General features: G+C 47.4%; 1 protein-coding gene across 4 annotated transcripts in view; it reads left to right on the forward strand.

Annotated features, from left to right (window-relative positions):
* PDK3 (pyruvate dehydrogenase kinase 3) overlaps window positions 1-21,145 on the forward strand; it is a 1,369,253-nt gene that overhangs the window by 308,436 nt on the left and 1,039,672 nt on the right. The gene's annotated exons all lie outside the window — the stretch shown is intronic.

Below are 21,145 nucleotides of genomic sequence, written 5' to 3' on the forward strand. Positions count from 1 at the left end.
GTGGTCCCAGGCATTCACACCACCCTAGACTCTCTGGCACCCAGGATGTGTATTGGGACCAGACATCCCAGCCCACATCCTGGAGGCACACACAAGACATGTAGAAGCCCGCGAAAGCATCCGTGTTTCGCGGGAAAGTACATGCCCAAATAAGGAAGGCCCCGGGTCGGCTCGACCTGGGGAAGGTGAAGGGAGCAAGACGGTCAGCGGACAGGACAAAGGAGCCTCGTGGTCTGGCCATTTTGGGAGATAGGCCACCATTTTGGGTTAAGCGCGAGAAACGCGCTTAGAACGCCAAAAGGCGCTCAAAACACAAGAAACGATCGCTGCCACCATTCCCCATCCGTGAATCACTTGCACCGATCAGTTACAATCCTAAACGAGTATCTAGGGCCTGTAGAAGGCTAGAGACCCAAGAGAGCAGTAACTTAGCTTACAGTGCCCTCTTGTGTCATGTTGCATGAAAGCCGCAACATGATAAAATAAACTACGGAAAATAGCGTTTCCCAGTACTGAATGTCTTAAGGGCATGTCAGTTTCCCTGTAAGAAAGGAGCGAAAGCCCAGAGGAGTGCGGCAGAAGGCTGCACTTCTCTGGCAAAGTCGAGAACAAGGTGTAAAACAACAGCAAAAAGTTTAGGGGTTGCCACATGGAAGGAAAATTACCTACAATTACGAAATCTTTCCTAACACTCGCCCTTCCCAGACTATGGACAGGGGGAACTAATCCACCCCTGGATGAGTCTCTTGTTCAGGTCGGTTAAACATTCTGGACAACCTATCAGCATTGCTATGTTGGACACCTGGCCTATGCTCAATAGTGAAGTCGAAGCCTTGTAGACTTATGGACCACCTAAGCAACTTTGGATTCTCCCCCTTCATGTTCATTAGCCACTTTAAGGGTTTATGGTCAGTTTGCACAGTGAAGTGGGTCCCATAGAGGTAGGGCCTCAGCTTCCTTAGGGCCCACACAACAGAGAAACATTCTTTCTCTACCGTGGACCATCTGAGCTCTCTGTCCTTAAGCTGGCGGCTAATAAAACCAATAGGGTGTTCCTTACCCTTCTCATCTACTTGTGATAGTACAGCTCCTATCCCAGTGTCAGAGGCGTCCGTCTGCACGATAAAAGGTCTTTGATAATCAGGGGCCCTGAGGACAGGGGCCTTGCACAAGGAGTCTTTTAAGCCATTGAAGGCCTTCTCACACTCGTCGGTCCAAGTTACCTTCTTGGGTTTCTTCGGAGTTGTGAGGGCAGTCAGAGGGGCAGCTATGGTGCCATAGTCTGCCACAAAATTGCGGTAATACCCCGTGAGTCCTAAGAAGGCTCTCACTTGGGTTTGTGTAGTGGGGGTAGGCCAGTCTTGTACTGCTTGTACTTTACTGGGTAGAGGCTGTATCCTTCCTCCACCTACTTCATGTCCAAGGTAAACCACTGAGCCTTGTCCAATCTGGCATTTACTAGTCTTTATGGTCAAGTGTGCTTTCTGAAGAGCCTGGAGCACAATCCCGAGGTGTTTCACATAGTCTTCCCAGGTGGCACTGAAAACTGCGATATCGTCCAGATATGCAAGACAGAATTCGTCCAACCCATTCAAAACGTGATTCACAAGCCTCTGGAAAGTGGCAGGTGCATTCTTCAACCCGAACGGCATTACCCGGAATTGGTAAAGGCAGTCTGGAGTAGAAAACACTGTCTTCTCCTTGGCATGTTCTGCTAAAGCTATTTGCCAATAGCCAGCAGTGAAGTCAAACGTGCTGAGGTACTTGGAGGCACCCAAAGTATCCACCAGCTCATCTGTTCGAGGCAAGGGGTGTGCATCTGTCTTGGTGACAGCATTCAGAGCCCTGTAATCCATGCAGAACCTCAATTCAGAAGTGCCTGCCTTTGGAACCAAAACCACAGGGCTGGACCAAGGACTACTAGAGGGTTCAATCACCCCAAGGTCTAACATCTTGTTGACCTCGGTCTTAATATAAGACCGTACTTTGTCTGACATCCTGTATCCCCTACTTTTGGTAGGTACACTGTCTCCTGTGTCTATGTTATGTTTGCACCAAGGTGTCAAACCAGGCGACTGTGAAAACAGGGGGGAAAACTGCCTAAGCAAACTTTTCACCTCAGCCTGCTGATCAGAAGTCAGGTGAGGGGCCACTCGGACACCGTCAAAGGAGCTATCTGAAGGACCGCTTTGGAACAGGTCAGGGAGAGGTTCCGACTCCTCTTCCTCAACATCTGAAGCCAGTAGCAGTGCTGCGATTTCGACTCTTGGGACGAAAGCCTTCAGCCTATTCACGTGAAACACTTTTGGAGCCTGTCCAGGCCTTCCAAGGTCCACTAAATAGTTAACCTCACCCAGGGGCTCCACCACTGTGTAAGGGCCTGACCATTTGTCCTGTAAAGCTCAGGGCCTTATGGGATTCATGATCAGGACTTGCTGACCAGGTGTAAAGTTGGTGAGGGAAGCTTTCTGGTCGTACCAATGTTTCACCAGCGCTTGTCCTGCCTTCAATTTATCACTAGCCAAGCCCATCAGAAGTACCATCCGTTTTCTGAGCCCTAGCACATAATCAACTACGTTGGTAGTAACAGGGGGAGTGGGCATCTCCCATCCCTCTTTGACTATGGCTAAACGTCCCCGTACAGGATGACCGAACAGAAGTTCGAAGGGGCTGAAGCCAACACCCTCCTGTGGTATCTCTCGGTAGGCAAACAGTAAGCATGGTAAAAGAAGATCCCATTTTCTTCTCTGAGGTTCCTCCAGAGCCCCAATCATGCTTTTTAACGTTCTGTTGAAACGTTCCACCAGACCATTGGTCTGGGGGTGGTATGCAGAAGAGAACTTGTAGGTGACCCCACATTCTTTACACATAGCTTGCATATACTTCGACATAAAGTTGCTGCCACGATCTGACACAACTTCTTTAGGGAAGCCAACCCTAGTAAATATGCCAAGTAAAGCTTTTGCAACTGACTTGGCAGTTACAGTTTTCAATGGGATGGCCTCAGGATATCTGGTTGCATGGTCGACCAGCACCAGGATAAACCTATTGCCTGAGGATGTTTGCGGGTCAAGGGGACCAACGATGTCGATCCCTACCCTTTCGAATGGTACCCCCACAACTGGGGGCGGTACCAACGGAGCTTGGATTGTCGAGCCAACCTTACCAGATAACTGGCAGGAGGCACATCTCCTGCAGTGACATTCTACTTGCACCCCCATCTTGGGCCAGTAGAAGTGCATGGATAACCTTTGCTTGGTCCTCTTAATACCAAGGTGACCAGCAAGGGGCACTTCATGCGCCAACTGCAGGAGGAAGGGCCTAACAGCAAGGGGAACCACCAACCTCCTATGGTCTCCTTCTGTAGACTCTGTGGGCTCACTATACAGGAGTCCACCTTCCCAATAAATCCTATGCGTCCCAGGAGGTTCACCCTCAAGCTGGGAGCAGGCCTGTCTCCTTAGGCCTTCCAGAGATGGGCACTCACGTTGGCCTTTACTGAATTCGTCCCTATCAGGACCTCCTTCGACTAACAAGTCTTTTAGTTCAGGATGGTCGTTGGGGTCAAATACTTCAGGCATCGCCACCTCCTCGTCAGGCCCGGGCGATTGACCAACTTCCTCCACTGCAGTGGTAGGCGAGCTCGGGGGAATATTCTCTTTCCCTCGTCTTGACTTGTTGACTCCTTTCGCCTTGGGTTTCCCCTTCGGCTGGGGCGGTGTATTGGTCTTGGCCAATGCTGCCCGTGCTTGAGACCGTGTGTAGGGTCTTTCGACAGTGTCTCCTACGAGCCCTAAAGCTCTAAGATCTTTACCTAACAATACCTTTCCTGGGACGTTTCTCTGAATGCTCACTGGAATCCTGACTGCTGTACCATTTAAAGTAAGATTTACAGGTATTACTGGGAACATACGGAGTGGGCCGTCAGCCAACTTAGTGGGCATCAGAGTAGCTCTGGCAACTTCCTCTGAGTCTACCAAGGTAGAATCCACTACAGTTCGACTGCACCCACTATCCCTAAGAGCTGGAGTATCTACTCCATTGATCAGCACACTGTCTTTAAAGTAGTGCTTGGTATTATCTGGAATCCTAGCATAAGCCTCTGCGACTTTAGGCTCCCAGGAACCCAGGGAAACTAAAACTACCTCAGCCTCTATCCCGCTGGGAAATGAGTATGAGGAGAAGGATGCGCCTGTAATCTCTTCTTCCTCGTAGGAGGAGAAGGCCAGATTAGCGGAGTGGACCCCCAAAGGTCTAACCTTACACCGGGGATCCCCCTTCACGTGGTCAGTTGCTCCACAAGCAAAACAAGATCCATTGGGTCTGTTTACGTAGGGAGGCTTATTGTAACCAGAGTTCTGTTTCGGAGGCTGACCTCCACTACCATGTGAGTTCTCTTGTGTCTTACCCTTATTTTTCTTTTTGTGGCCCTTATGAGAAGAAGATTTATCAGATTCTCCACCCTCCTTATCTTTGGACTTTTTCCCTTCCTCCTGCTTACAAGGATGAGTTTTGTCCTTATGGGACACTCGATGTGACACCCATAAGTCTGCTGCAATGGGCAGCTTCTTAGGATCTATCTCCTTCGAATCGGCCAAATGCTGCTTAAGCTCCGGGGAAGAAGATGCAAAAATGTGTTCCAGCATGACAAGATTTATCATGCCTTTGAAGGTAGAAACCTTATAACCTTCGACCCAGCCAGTTAAGTTTTTCAAGGATTCGGTGACATAAGATACCCAAGTACCACCTTCCCTTTTCTTATACTCTCTGAATCGTTTCAAATATTGGGCCGGAGTCTTCCCAAATTTTAAAATGAGAGTTTGCTTCAACATTGCAAAATCAGCTCGCTCAGCCTTCAACATTTCCATAATGGCACTACAGCCAGAATGGGGCAGTCTGCTGAGTAACCAGGCAATCTTATCAGCATTGTCAACTTGTTGAACTTTGCATGCATACTCAAACGCATTCAGCCAGTCCATAATGTCATTCCTTTCCTTATACACATTGAGCAGATCTTTCGGAAACCGTGGATGAGAGGAGGCCCCAGACCCATGTCCAGGACCCTTGGACCCATTTGCAACCTGAAGCTTGGCCAGTTCCAACTGATGATCCCTGTCTTTCTGTTTTTCTGCCTGTTCGATTTTTAGTTTGGCTATGCTGAATTCAAGCTCCTTCTGCCTAAACCGCAGCTCTTGCTTCTTGAATTCAAGCATAGCCTCCCCATCAGCACTGGCAGAGGAAACATTAGACATCTCATCCTCCCTGTCCTCGTGGTCGTGATGGATCAGTGCAGCAGCAGAACCCTCGGTTCTACCAGTGAGAGCAGCCCCACCTCCTTCCGCACTGTCCTCAGAAGTTATAGCGTCAAGCTGCGCTTCCTGCCACGCCACGATTCTTTGGATCATATCCAATTTCGTGCCTTGAGAGGAAACACCTCACTCCGCACACATCTTTTTCAATGTTTCTGATTTGGAAGCATTTAAAGATAACAAGGTATTTGTTTCCATACTGTTAGATAGGACTATGGCCTTTTTAAAGTTATATTATAACAATTCACTACGTGTCCTGTTAGGAATAACTTGAAATGCCCTAGTTCATGCGCAACACTGGATACCTTCAGTCGTATCCCACCGCTGTACACCAATTTGTTAAGACGGATTTCTGAACTCTGTCCTGGTGGCGCAGAAGTTCAGAAGGCCAACCTAATTACTTGGAACAGGGTAACCTCTGGACAAGCCAGACCAATCAAGGTAGCGATCACGGCGGTCAAGACTAGGTCTGAAGAGGGGTGAGGGTGACTGAAAGCCCGTAATGAGCACACAAAGCAAGGACACTTACAAACTACTCCAAACAGGTGTTATATTAAAAATATATACACATTTATTCCAAGGCCTTTAAAACAATGACCGTAGCGGGAAATCACAATATAACTCTAGTAAACCAACACATACCATACAAATACAATATATATACAAATACAACAAGTCTCAAGCGTTAGATGCACGAAATGTGTAGTCCACCTAAAAGGGAAGGAAAACAGGCAGTGCGAAATAATGCTTAGACCCAGTCCGCCTTCAGAGGCACCTAACTAGAAGGAAGTCCGAGCCCTGCGAAGAGTGGAGCCTTGTGCTCAAAAGTACCTGCACACGCTGGTGCCAACGGGCAAAAGGGGAGTCTCTTCGAGGGAAATCAGGCAGTTCAGTTTAGTGCACAAATGAAGAAGAACAAGTTCCGTGACTCAAGAGCAGCCTCCACTGTGGGCAGAAGCAGAGCGCGAGTACGGAAAAGGGTGCTGTTTTGACACAGTGGGGAAAAGCTATGGGCTCTTGCAGGAGGGCGACCAGTTCCTAGCTATGCTACTCACCGGTCCCCGATGCAAGCAGACCCAGGCTTCTCCGCGTCAGTTTCAGTCGCTGGCAGGTTCAGAAGAGCAGGGAACGTCTCGTCGTCGTGTTGAGTCTGCAGCAGCAGAGTTGAGTAAAAGACGTCCCAATCGAAGAAACCCGCACAGTTTGTTACCACAGCAGGGCAACAGAGCGGCCGTGTGTATCTGAGCCAAATGTACACTACTCACTTCAGACCTGGGAACGCCAAGTGTACGAAGCGTGTGAGAGTGACAAGGACTCGAAATACTACACAACCTGGCGGCGGTTACAGAGCAAGACTCCTGTGTAGGCTGGTCAGTCAGCTGGATGGCCCAGAGACGCTTCCGAAGGCTTACTAGCAGGAGATGGTGAAGATGCCTAGAATAGCTTTTCCCGCTATTCCAAGGATCGAAGTACCAGTGCAGGCCTTCTGGTTCGATCAAAGCTGAAAAGGGTTTCACAAGGCGACAGCAGTGCAAAGGAGCAGTCCTTCAGCGGGTCACCAGCGATTCCTCGGTCCAGCCTCTTGGTTGCAGGATACTTGGCTCCTGTATTCCTTCGTTCGTGAGAACTCAGGAGATCGACATGGTAGTGGTGTTTCCAGCCCCCTCGTTTCCACGGTTCCCTTTGCGCCAAAACAGAGGGGACCCAATGGGAGATCCGCTCATCAACACTCACACCATTCGTGGACCAATCACGGACCACGGTGGTCCCAGGCATTCACACCACCCTAGACTCTCTGGCACCCATGATGTGTATTGGGACCAGACATCCCAGCCCACATCCTGGAGGCACACACAAGACATGTAGAAGCCCGCGAAAGCATCCATGTTTCGCGGGAAAGTACATGCCCAAATAAGGAAGGCCCTGGGTCGGCTCGACCTGGGGAAGGTGAAGGGAGCAAGACGGTCAGCGGACAGGACAAAGGAGCCTCGTGGTCTGGCCATGTTGGGAGCCAGGCCACTATTTTGGGTTAAGCGCGAGAAACGCGCTTAGACCGCCAAAAGGAGCTCAAAACACAAGAAACGATCGCTTCCACCATTCCCGTCCATGAATCACTTGCACCGATCAGTTACAATCCTAAACTAGTATCTAGGGCCTGTAGAAGGCTAGAGACCCAAGAGAGCAGTAACTTAGCTTACAGTGCCCTCTTGTGTCATGTTGCATGAAAGCCGCAACATGATAAAAGAAACTACGGAAAACAGCGTTTCCCGGTACTGACTGTCTTAAGGGCATGTCAGTTTCCCCGTAAGAAAGGAGCGAAAGCCCAGAGGAGTGTGGCAGAAGGCTGCACTTCTCTGGCAAAGTCGAGAACAAGGTGTAAAACAACAGCAAAAAGTTTAGGGGTTGCCACATGCTAGGAAAATTACCTACAATTACGAAATCTTTCCTAACAACCATTATGACAAAAGAAACCTTATTTGAAAAATCTTCCCAAACAAATCTTCAACTAAATCTTCCTCATGTACAGACCACTTATCTGGTCTAAAATGGGCATACAGGTCAGTATGTAATATGCGCCAAGAGTTGTTGAAATGTGTAGGACGAGCAATATGTTAAAATGAAAGACAAAAGTAGAATCAAAAGTTCACAAAACATGGACTCATGTCCAGTGCGCATCGACAATGGACTACGAAGACATTTATTAGCCTGCATTTCAGGAGCATCTTGTAAAAGCACCTTTCATCACATACACATTTTAGCAACAAAACATTCAAAAAAGTGCAATCTTGTGCATACATTTTGCAGTACTAAAAGTCCTGCTCTAGAATTACAAAAACTCATTGGTCGTCTCCTAACTGGAACAGCACAAGAAGTGTTGCAACAAATTAAGTAAATGTTTTCGAGCTTAAGTAGAAGTATAAACTACAACTAACTTAGAAAATACTAACCAACAACTTTCAACCACTACCCTTCTTTCAAACACATACAAAAAAGCTCTGTTTCAAACCACTGCTGCTTATTTTTCCAGACAAAGTATGTGCCTGTTGTCACAGTACTTTCTACAAGCACAAAAACAGTAGATATAGCCTACAAGATTAAAGAACAATGAGTAATCACAATGGTTCCAAGTGGCATTGTTTTGAAAAGCAAAGAATAAATTAGAACAAAACCAACCCCTTAATACATTGCACATACTGCAATAATTAGCTTGATAATCACTAATGGCCACCTCAAGCTATCAATAACAATTTAGAAACATTTCCACTAACAAATACTCTCCAGCAACTTAATCTAAATGAGATTATTATATTTCTAAACCATACGCTGATTCCATGCTATAATACGACTGCAGCTCAAGACTGCCAAATTCCCTCCATCAGAATGTTTAAAGGCATTTATGCACAGCTAGTAAATTTACCATTACACCTCAATGAAAACGATGAAACACTAGGAGTAGGACGACCAGTACATCAGACTTTAATTGTATGAGTTAATGGTGTTCCAACTAAAGATAAACCAATTCGGCAATAACTAGTTGACTTAAAGTTAAAGAAGTCCTAAAGTATCTCACACAGAACAATGAATACTACGAAGACATACACCAACGTGACGTCCCTCTTCTTCCATCCTGAATGGGCTTCCCCTGTGGGGGACGGGACCAGAGCCTTTAGCACCACAAGGATGCTTTTCCCTTTAAATTTTAGACCTGTGCCGGGGCGTGGCCTCACCTCACGAACCGCACCCAATGGCGCCCAACCCTCTTTCCCTTTTTCCGGATGGACGGAAACAGTTGTCCTTACCATTGCGCTTCCTTTTGACATGTTGTCCCCTATTTGCGTCTTCAATTTTCTTCAGTACTTCTAGTCGCCCTCCAGCGTCGACGGTCCCCCAGAGCATGTTGGTCCCGCCAGGCTCCTCTTGGTGCACCTCCTTCGACAGTCCTTTCCCGGCATCAGACCTGCCTGGAGTGCTTCGGCTCTGTGATCATCGGTGGGACGGCTGTGTTGCATACCTGTTCCACTCGGGGTGACAAAGCAAAAACAAAGAGGTGATGGCTGGAAGGTTTAGAATGAATCTTAACCACTGGCATTGCTCTGGGCAACCCTCCAGACCATCGTTCTGGGGTGGGATGGGTATGCCCAGACATGGGTTCCGTGCCTGCTGGGCCTAGAGACCCAAGCTACTCCTCACTGATGAGGCCCAACAATGCCAAAACATGTTTGGGGATGCTTGTGATCTTGTGCACAAGGGATGTGACCAGCAGTTCGGGCTGGACTTCCCCTTTTGGGGGTGGGACCAGGCCTGATTTGCATATGGTCTTTCCCCTTCTGTAATGGCTTGGCAGGCGAAGAACAATGGTATGGAGGGTGCCCAGAGCAATGCCAGTGGTTAAGATTAATTCTAAACCTTCCAGCCATCACCTTTTTGTTTTTGCCCTATCGATCTAAAGAAAGCTTGGATTACTCCTTTGCTTAAGAAAGCCAATCTTGACCCACTACTAGCCAAGCACTACAGGCCAATAACCAATGTTTCATTCTTACTGAAGGTCATGGACCATGTGGCATACCTTCAGTTACAAAAATGTATTGAGGACAATGCCATACTTGGACCTCTCCAATCAGACTACCGCACCCGTCATGGCACGGAAACAGCCATGCTTGATTTAAAATCCAATTTGTCTTCCATTATCGATCACGGCCATCTTGCGCTTCTTATGCTTTTAGATCTCTCTGCCTCGTTCGACCTCGTCGAACATGAGCTCATGGCCTCTAGGATACAATAACATGTAGGTTGTACCGAGCGAACCACACAATGGTTAGTCTCCTCCCTTTAAAGACAGCATTCTATCACTGAAGCCCGAAAAAATCTACACTGGATTCCAATCAGGCACAGGGTATCTTTCAAGATACTCAAACTCACATTTAAATGGTTGATTGCCACTGCACCCAGTTACCTCTGATATGAAATGGCATTTATAACGCGCCTATACACAAGTGTTTCAAGGCGCGACGAGGCAGGGGGGGGTACAAGGGGAGACAGACAACGATCCTACTAGGCCAGGTGTCATTCAGATCGCGTAAGTGCAGGGGGGAGGGGAAGGGAAAAGTGCAAGGGGAAAAGGGAGAGGAGAAGTGCAGTACAGGTTTAGTAGAACAAGATAAATAATAAGGGCCAGCTGGTGGCAAGTGCAAGATAAGTGCAGACAAGTGCTGGGAGGAGGGGCTCTAGGGATACAGAGACAGTCCCACAGTGCAGGGGTTGCCAGGGAGGCAGTGCAGGGGAGGGTGGCAGGGCCGCACACAGGGATAGGCGAGTGGCCCTGTTGCAGATTCAGTGCAGTTTCCGTAATATTAACAGGGGAGAGGGGGAGAGAAAGCTGAGGCAAAGAGGAAGGTTTTGAGGTGCTTCCGGAACCGGAGATGGTTCTCCTCAAGTTTCAGGGAGGCAGGAAGGCTGTCCATAGGGAGGCCCCTGCTGCGGAGAGAGATCTACCCCCAACTCGTTGCTTGGAGAAGCGGCTGACCCTGAGGGAGTTGGAGGTGGATGAGCGAAGAGCTCGAGAAGGACGATATTTAGGAAGAGAGAGTTGAAGGAATTTTGGCCCGAGGCCCCAGAAGGCCTTGTAGACAATGCAGAGGGTTTTGAACTCAATCCTCGCAGCCACTGGGAGCCAGTGTAGCGATTTCAGTCCTGGAGAGATACGGTCCCTGGGCTCTCAGCACGGATCCATTGCTATATCCTAGGACGCTCTCTTAGGTCCGCCAAACAGGCAAGATTGTCCCAGCTTCACTTCAATCTGGCCAAATATGGAAAAACAAGCTTTGACGTCCTTGCGCCAGCATTATGGAATTCGATTCCACTGTATCTCAAGTCCTCTCCTACTTTGGTTGTCTTTAAAAAGAATCTGAAGACCTCCCTTTTTACCGCTGCTTAGTTTTGTGCCCTCTGACTTTAAACTTCCTCCACTTCCGACTGTCCGTTCTGTTGGTTCTATTTTTGTTCTATGTGTGCCGTGAGGCCTGCAGGCGATTTGGCGCTATACCAAGAATTAAAATAAATAAATAAGTAAAAGTATGGAGGAAAGGGAACTATGGACTAGAAGTAAGGTAGTCACTACGGTGAGTAATTTAGTTATTCATGTGATTCCAGAGTTTCAAGTATGTTATATGGCCACCTCTTGCCTCAATACTACGAAACAAGGAATAGGAGGACGCTGGGGTGAGTGTCCAAACCAGTAAGTACTAAACTCACTAAGTAGCAAGTTACACAGGAATCCGTATTAGGAATAAGAGAGCACTGTGGAGGGTGCCTCACCCGATCAATACTCAACACACAGATTAGTACAAGTTAGATTTTGCACAGCAATCAACTTTAAAGAGGGAGTCACTCTGCTCACATTTAGGCATGCATGGGTGCAAAATTGAGACCACCCAATAGTAACTAAGACATGCAAATTTTGGCGACTTCAGGTTGTGGAATGTGGTTGCTTCACTAAACCTGCAAACAAGGTTGAGTTATGCTGCAAGTAATCTCAAGAGGTGATTGTGGTTACGGCTTATAGAAATGTAAATTTTAAATGATTTGTTTCAACTAATTGTTTTTATTTATTTTCTAATGTTTGTGCCTGTTACTTCTCACTTTTTCTACTCATAATATTTAAAGATTAAATTACACATTGGGTTATAAAGACTGTTGGGGCAGGGAAAAGGGAGAAAAACACCCCTGTTTGTCTAAAATGTGTATGTATTGTGCCAGGGATAGCTGGCACTAAACAACATATAGAGAAAACAGTTTTTAGTCATTAATGTTACATATTTATTGATTTCATTTGTATAGCCTGCACAAACCCTCAGGCATCAGGGCGCTGGGGAGCCAGTTACGTGGAGCCCAAAGGCGGGGAAAACATCACAGGAAAACGGTAACAGACAGAAATAGGCACGTTAGTTGAACAGCCATGTTTTCAGGGCTTTACAGAAAGCCTCAAGAGAATCTTCTGCTCTAAGAGCATGCGAAAGAGAGTCAATTGTTGTTGCTGCAAAGACTGGAAAACTGGAGCCACCTGCTTTAGAACGTTTTCATTTGGGTTGCACCAGCCTATGGGTGTAAGGCGTTATGGTGTCCCCGGTCATCTGAGATTTGGTGATTGTTTGCAACAGGTATTGGGAGGCTGATTTGGTGATATATGTGGGTGATGGAAAGTGTTTTGAAAGAGATTCTTTCTCTGATAGAAATCCTATACAACGCTCTACTGCCCGCTGAAATGTGTTCTGAGCTAGGAATATTGAGTGCTGCGCGTACTGCATTATTTTGGATATTGTGGAGTTTCTTTAGATTACGGGATGAGGTGCCGGCAAATGACATTGCAGTAATCTAGCCTAGCTCCTAACACTGCGCAGGCGATGGTTGGACAGTTGTCACTAGTAAGGAAGGGTCTGGCACCATCAATACTTTTAGTACAGTAAGATTCTGCGGAGGAGATGGCGCTAACTTGACGGGTCATGGAGAGAGTGTCACTGAGGAGACTGGGATCACAGAGCCATCGATGTTGAAGACTGCATGCTTAGAGTCACTTTTTTTAGTGCAGAAGAGGGGCCAGTAATTCGAAGTTCTGTTTTCTCATCATTGAGACGGGGTCCATGAGTAGCCATCCAGTCTTAGTGGCGTACGTGGAGATAAGGGTAGCACCATCATCGAGATAGGAGCCAGTGACAGGAAGGAATATCTGCATATCGTCAGCATAATTAGTCTAGGCGATACAGAGGAAGTCTAGGTGGTCAAAGAGGGGCTTTGTGGATATGTTATCGAGCGTTGGAAAACGCAGGACCCCTTGTGGGACCCTGCAGTTGATAGGAGAAGGTGACACACATGCATTCTCAGCGAAGACTTTCATTACTCTTCCTTCAAGGAAGGAGGCCATCCAGGAGGCTGCCTCTTGGGAGAAGGAGGCTGATGATGTTATATGATGGTATAGTATATTATGATTGACTAGGTCGAAAGCAGCAAGCATTGCAAGCTTCCCTTAATCTATGAGCTTATCGAACTGAATTTTCAGGTCTAGGAGCTCTGATTCTCAACCGTGCCCTAGACTAAAGCCTGTTTTCTTTTTAAGTGGGAGGACCCACGTTTATTTGAGACAGGAGGGAACCAATCCGGTGTAGAAGAAGGCATTAATGCAAGCAGTGATAAAAGGTGCTAAGGTATCCGCACAGTCTTTGACCAGAGGGGCTGGGCAGACATCTCCTTTAAATCTTGAGGGCTTGAGACTTTGTAGGATATGTAGGGTTTCTTGTGTGGTGATGTCTTTCAAGCTAAACGAGGGGACTCCTGGCTTGTTGATACAATGGACGCAGGACGGCCTGTGTAGGAGCGAGAGGCTGGCTTGTTTGGCGAGAATTTTCTTTTTTAGGGTATCAATTTTGATGAGCATCGCCTCATGGATACTATTATACCAGGCAGAATCTTTACTTAGGGTGGAGGGTTTCAAGTTCTCCAAGGATGGCGAAAAGTTCCTTCAAATTATAGTTAGCATTGGCAATCCTAGAGTTGAAAGTGCTAGCTTTAGCTTGGATGATGGCTTTCTTGTATTGTTTGGAAAGGTTGGAAGATTTGAGTTTGGAGACTTCTCAGGGGTTACTTTTCCAGCAAGATTCAGCAAGTCTTTTTTTCAGTTCTGAGGGTTGTGAGATAGGTGGTGTACCAGTAATTCAAGTAGATTCAAGGTTTGTCTTTTTTAGGTACTAGCGGAGCTATGGAGTTGATGGCGCTAGCCAAGGTTTTGGTGTAGAAATCTGCTAGGTGCGAAGGGTCAGTGGTATCCATGAGTTCTGGGTTCAGGGCGCTGAGGAGAGGGGAGAGGCTCTCTTTGGTGAGTTTCCGAGAGCAGCGGGACAGGGCTGATGGGAGCGAGATGGTGGAGAGTTGGGCATGTGGGCCCATGGGGAGTGAGAAGTTGATGATACAGTGGTCTGAGATTTGGCTTTGATGGATATGTGGCAGTTGAAGTCGGCTAGCCAGTCAAGCGAGTGCCCTTTGATATGTGTAGGATCAGGAAGGCTCTGAGTAAAGCCAAAGGTAGTGAGGGCTTTGGCTAGTGAGGTAGCTGGTAGGTTAGGGGGGTGTTAAGACCTACGTTGAGATCCCCCAGTAGCAGCACTTGTGTGGAAGGTTTGACGTTGTCGCCTATCATAGGAAGCAAGTCATCCTCAAATGAGAGGGTGGGGCCTGGTAAATGGTAGACAAGATGGATAGAAATTGTGCTGTTCGTGGTGGTGGTAAACTTAAGAGAGAGGATATCACAATTGTTGTTGAGAGAAGAGTTAGTTTGCCTAATGAGCAGATGGTCCTTTGCAATAAGGGCAACTCCTCCACCTCTCAAATCCTGTCTATCACTTCTGAAGATAGTGTAGCCAGTTGGTATGGCAAGAGATAAAGTCTGGCCAGAATCCAGGTGGAGCCAGGTTTCTGTGAAGGCTAAGGCGTCAAGCTTTCGTGGCTTCTTTGTATGCCTTCAGACCTCTAACTATGCATAGTTTAGAGTGATATGGGAAGTAGGGGTAGGCTACCTCTCTAACATGGGTCTTAGTCCATCTTGAAATTCGGAAGACGACTCCGTCTGGGGAATACGATCTGCCCCCTAGATCCGAGACTCAGATGTCCGATACCCTTTTACATGAAATTAAACAAAGTCATGTCATAAATTTACCAGATTAGGCCATGCATGAAAGGTCTATTTTCTGCAGCCATTCCTGTAGGAAGTTCAGCACTACGTTTACGTCTCAAGTATTTCATACCGTGCCAGAGGGGGGAACACCTAATCTAATGCCTCTAAGCATTTGGAAAACTAGAGAGTGCTCAACCACTGGCACACCGCCTATTAGATTATGACCCATTGAAATCGCAGAGTGATACACCTTTACTGTACTATAGGCCTTCCCTTCTGCTGCTAGTGATGCCAAAAAATTCACTATTTCCACTACAGAAACTGAAAATGCATACAACTGCCATTGCTGACACCAGCTACTCCACACTCCCCGGGATGTGGCGTAACGGATAGTAGAAGAGGGGGCCCAGCTGCTTCTGATGCAGTTGGAAGCCCTCCCTGAAAGGGCTGGCACTTCCCATTGTGCCCTGAAATTGTCCAGACAGCAAGATTCAGTCCGCAATTAGAGGGTGACACTCCACTCTGGGATTCATCAGTTGGGACGGAAATTGAGGAAGAAAGATTAGAAAATCTGAGGAAAACTCCAGAAGAACTGGAAACTACACTTTAGAGGTCCAGAACGGGGCTACAAGAACCGCTTCCGCTTCTTCCTCCTGGCTGTAGAATGAATGGCAGGAATGCATAGTTTGTCCCCGGATGAAGGAACGCGTCACGAAGCCACCGCCTCCGGATTGGGGTTCCAGCTGAATAATCTGGGTTGCTTTCTATTGGAAAGTGATGCAAATAGATCTGTCTGAAAAGGACCCTATTGCTGCTGCAGACTTGAAAATAGCCTTGGGTAATTTCTAGTTGCTTTTGTCTGTTAAGTATCTCGAGTTCCAGTCAGCTACTATATTGGACAACCCCCAGAGGCACTCTGCTGTTATCGAGATCTGTCTGTCTAGGCAGTAGTGCCAGAAGCCTTTTGCAATCTCTCTCAGAAGTCTTGATCTCGTACTCCCGAAGGTGGTTGATGGACAATATATCAGCAGCAAGGTACATAATCAGCACGACACAACTGACCTTGTCCTTGGCAAACGTTTTCACTGCGAAGGAGCTTTCCAAGAGCTCCAAGCAGTTGATGTGGAAGCTGAGTACATGACCCAACCATTTTCCTCCTGTGGCGAGGTCCCCGCATCTTGGCCCGCAGCCTTGCCTGCTGGCGCCTGACTCTCACTAGATACAGGATCGACCCGAAACTGATTGTCATTCCATGCTTCCATGTTGTTCTACTATCGCAGGAGCTCTACGCCCGCTTCCATCGATAGCGAGATTTTCTGCCTGTAGCAGATACTTCTCCTTAGATGGGTCACTTTCAATCTCTGGAGAGCCCTGAAATGCAGCGGTCCTGGAAATATGGCTTGTATTGAGGACGATAGCAAACCGATCACTCTGGCTAGCTCTTTCAGGTAGAAATGGTCATTGCTCAGAAGGAGTTGAATCTCCTTTTTGACCGTGTACTTTCTGCCACGGCAGCCTGAGCGATGCATGCACTGTCCCTATGGTAAAGCCCAGAAATTCCATCATCTGGGAAGGTGTCCTGTCCTATTTCTCCTAATTCACGAGAAATCCTAGGCTCTAAAGTAGAACGACTGCCTGTTGTCGCAGAAGAAGCCAGTCTCTCTGAAGGAGGATATCCCATAGCATGTGGATTCCTTCCATTTTGAAATACCTGTACAGAATAAACCTGTTCAGTTACTGTAGGTTGATCACAGGCCTCATCTTATTTGTCGTCTTCACTAAAGCAAGATTGCTTACAAAGACCTCTCGGGATCGTGACGCTGGTGCAATCGTCCTTTTTTCTACCATCTTGTCCACTTCTTTGTTTAGCAGAGTGCGGTCCTCTGCTGGAAATAGCATGGGCCTTTGCGCTGCTCTTTGGTAGCGTTCTGCAAAAAAACTTGAAACCCCTGACCATCTGCCTTATCCAAGCATCTCCTGACAGTTCGTCCCATGCTTTTTGGCAAATTTCTGTCCTGCCCCTTACTGGTGGCTGTCGAGCTGCGCTTATTGCACATATCTGCTGATTGAGCTGGTTTCATGGAGGCTCCCCTCAAACTACAGCTTCCTCTTTTGTGTCCTCTTGTCTGAAAGAAAGTGTCTGACTGTGCTCCTACCAGTATTGGAATGACGCTCTATTGGACTGGGACCTGCGGTCTGTAAAGTACCCTTTTGATGGAGGATTCTGCTTTCTCCACTGCCGTGTAGGTCCCTACAAATTTGGTTAATTCTTTGGCGAAAGTGTCCCCGAAGAGATGCCCTTGCACCTTTCAGCTAAAATGGCACTGTTGGCATTCCCCAGAAGACAGAGTGCTCTCTCTGCCCACCCTGCTAAATAGAAGATCTTGGCCAGGGCTCCAGTTACGTCAAGCAATTTATCTTGTGTGAAGAATACCAAGGTATTGTCACTGCTTTAGATGGGAAACCCCTTCCCATGAGGCCAGGCCGGTACCCGATGGTCCCTCTGAAGGTGGTACTACACGGAAGGATATAATGGGGAGGGAGGACCCCTGAGAGTAGTGACAATTCCAGGAAAGTGTGGTAGCCCTTTAACCCTCCCACCTTCCCTCAAAAACCCTCCAATTCCACACTACCTAATGCCCACATGTATTTTTACAGTATGCCCCAAGTAAGAACTACTGGGATGAGGAAGAGTAATGAAGATCACTGGCAAGAACAAACACACATGCTCTAGTCTTTTGAATGATCCTATGGGTCAGTTGTTATTCAAAAGCACAGAGGGAAGAGAACGAATGCTTCTTGTTTTCGGCTCAGCATGGGCAAGAGGTTGGCAAGCTATGTGCAGACCAGCAGAGCAGAGAAGCAGACGGTATCAGCGAAGCAAAAGGCACACTGGAGAAGAGGAAAGATAACCGCTGGTGACCGAGTGTGCTGGAGTGCAGAGAAACCACAGCGGAACTGCAGAGGAGACTCGGAAGACCAAGGAAGGCCCCTGTGAGCCAGAGAAGGCGCTGAAGATCTTGGGCGATCTGCGAACAACTGGAGGATGATGGCCAAGACCCTGTAGGTACTGCAGTGGCTAATCCCAGGGTTGGGGAGACTCTGATGGTGCATGAGGCCCGAAGCGAAGCACAGAAGGAATCTTAACCAGGGCAAAGTAACCACGTGAAGTTGGTCTGGGACCCATATTGGGAATGCATATCCCGAGCAGTAATAAAGAGGAATCTGAACTTTGTATATATATAAGTGGTACTCACAGACCTTGGCACAGGAGTGTACCAAGGCTGTGGGTTGAAGAGAAATCAGACGGAACTGTGAGAGTAACCCAGTGAAGGGGGTCTGGGATCCATACTGGGGAAATGTACACTCAACAGTAATAAAGAGGAATACGAAGCTTGTGTGTACCAGTGACACTGAGAGACCTTAGCAAGAGAGTAAACCAAGGCTGTGGGTGAAAGCGAAGTCAGAGAGAACTGTGAGAACGAGAATGTTGAATACCATACTTGGCAGGAGTGGGAACCAGGGGGTGTACTGAGAGCAGGGTCTGGGACCCGTAGCAATTGAGAAGATCAGTGCGTATTCTTCCTCGTCGCAGTACCTGGGAGCCGGGTCTGCTCAGAAAGGGTTGGGGACCAACCGCACAGCTTGGGAGAGAGAACCAGGCCATTCTTCTTCTTCGCAGTACCTGGGAGCCAGGTCTGTTCACAAAGGGGCTGGGACCCTCAAGGCTGCTTGGAAAAGGTGTCCAGGCTATTCTTCCCTGTTGCAGGGACTGGGAGTCAGGTCTGCCAAGTAAAGATAAGGACCTAACTTGACAACTAAAAAGACAGAGACAATTTGGATAAATCTCAGAAAGTCTCTGGGGAAGGGAATCACCTCCTCGAGTCTTGTGGAACTTCGGTTTGCTTTTCTACACTTTTTGGAACTTTTATTGTGAACTACAACGCTGGGCTGCAGGTTGACAGCCAAGAGACATTTCCCTTTTCACCTTAGGTTGAGTTTAGCTTGTGAGGAATAGATTAGGATTTGGACACAGGACGACAAACTAATTTGTACATTCTGACACAGTTTCATTAGCTAGTTTTGTTGAGTCAGGGAAACCCATCTTGGGGGTAGGGTTAGTTAGAATTTCCTCCAACTCCCCCCACACAACCCTGTTTTTGTTATTCTTCAAGTTCTTTGCCAATTATCATGTTGTACTCCTACACCCTCACATCTGACATCCTCGCCAAGCTCTGTCAATTCCCTTCTTTGGGTCTTTGATGCCCTTTCCCAAGAATGTTAGCATTTTGGCATCAAGTTCCAGTGTAGCCGTCACTTTGCCTGCTATCTCGAGGCTGGACATTCTACCCTTAAGTGGCTCCTCAATTCCTTATCTACTGCTCTGCACATTCTCTGCTTCAGGTATTCCACCACTTTGGGTGATGGCACCCATCGCTTTGACTCTGGATGAACCAGCCCTGCTGGTACAAACATTCCTTCAGTACCTTCCACTTCTGCAAAGTCGTCTTGCAGAACCTTTTAACTGCCTACCCTTGTGTGAGGCCGGTTCTTAATTCGGGCAGATCTGGGGACTTCTCAGAATCCATCCCCTGTCTTGACCCTGGCAGTTTTTCCACTTCTTTGCCCTGTTACTTATTCCTCCGGGCTAGAGGGTCTTACTGGAGTTTCAGCTTTTTTTTAAATTCAAGTAGCCTTCCTTCGGCCTACTGAATCCGTCTGTGATGCAATTCACCTCTCAGGATGCCTGCACCGTCTTTTTGTGCCGGGGTCAGGGATGTGATCAAAGAGGTCATGAGCCACTTAAGGAATTTTGTGCTACGCCCTACAACCGTGCTCTCCCAATTCTCTTGTGGGAGACTTTGCCCCTCCTGTTTATCTCCTTATCATGCAGCCTAAGCTGGATTGGAATGATTGTCTGACTCTGCTTTTTTTTTTGGAGGTCTCTACAGCGGATGCTAGAGCTGCAGTCCAGCGCTCACCAACCTATGCAGAAACTGCTGCATGGGGCTGCGGCACTCCAAACAGAGGTTCTGGCTCTCTTCCCTTCGCGAGCGTGCCACTAGCATTTTGGCGGAGATGAGAGCGAGGGCGAAGAATACTCCCCTCTGCTAGGCTCCAGAGCATATCTGTGAATCAATGGAATAGAAAACGCTGCTTGGTTGCTCTCTACCACAGATATTATACTGAATGAAAGAATATTGTACTTCTCTGCTGCTCGAGCAGCGAAGCAAGAGTTGTTATTCTTCTTGTTGGAATGGCTCCTCAAGGGGGGGAACCGGCGAATTACATTTGCATAGATGATATTCGCCGTTAGTCATCCTTGTCAATCACGCAACTCTGCTAAAGCTACTTCCACTTCCCAGTGTCCCTAACATATTGAAGGAGGAACCTGTACTGCTTATTCTCGGACCCCGTTTTGAGGTGAAGCAAGTCAACTATACTCTTCACTCGCACCCCAATGCTACTCATCCTGGCTATTAGCAATTACCTCTGCAATCTGAACTTTTCATATCCTATCATATGGTGATCCCCCGTTTCTGGGTGTCCACACGCCTCACAATTCACAGAAGTGACTCTACCCATCTTAAACTTCCATCCTTTCAAACCTGCATGTCCCACTCTTGGCCGATTCAGAATAGTTTCCTCTCTGCATGCCAACTCTGCATTCCCCCCCACATCTTTTGCACTAAACCTGGCTTTGTACCGCGTACCAGTGCCTCCCCTTCCTGCTCGTATCCTGCCTGCATTGTCTTTCACCACTACCTGGGCCGATGAAGAGTTAAAGGAGGAGGAGCAGGACTAGCCAGGAGAGGGCCCTGAATGGATGACCTTGTCACATGTTATCAAAGAAAGGACTACATGTTTTCCCTAGTTTTCCTGACAAATGTAGTAGTTGAACGTTTAATTGTTTAACGCTTGCTGCTCGAGTCAAACTAAAGGAAGGAGGAGCATAATGTTCGCCTCCTGTATTGACATAGAATTAAGAGTTTATTTAACTTACCTTGTTTTTTCACAAGCTAGACATTCCAGTAGCCTGCACCTCTTATTGTTATGACTTTGAAGTGACTCACAAGAGACGGTGCAAACAGGCTTTTACTTGATTAATAGGTTCATCATTTCAATCTATATTATGTCCTTGCTTATTTATGTAAATTTAAAGACATTTTCTTTC

This window comes from Ambystoma mexicanum, chromosome 7p (assembly GCF_040938575.1).
Source record: "Ambystoma mexicanum isolate Mex_15411 chromosome 7p, UKY_AmexF1_1, whole genome shotgun sequence".
In the NCBI taxonomy this organism is placed as follows: domain Eukaryota; kingdom Metazoa; phylum Chordata; class Amphibia; order Caudata; family Ambystomatidae; genus Ambystoma; species Ambystoma mexicanum.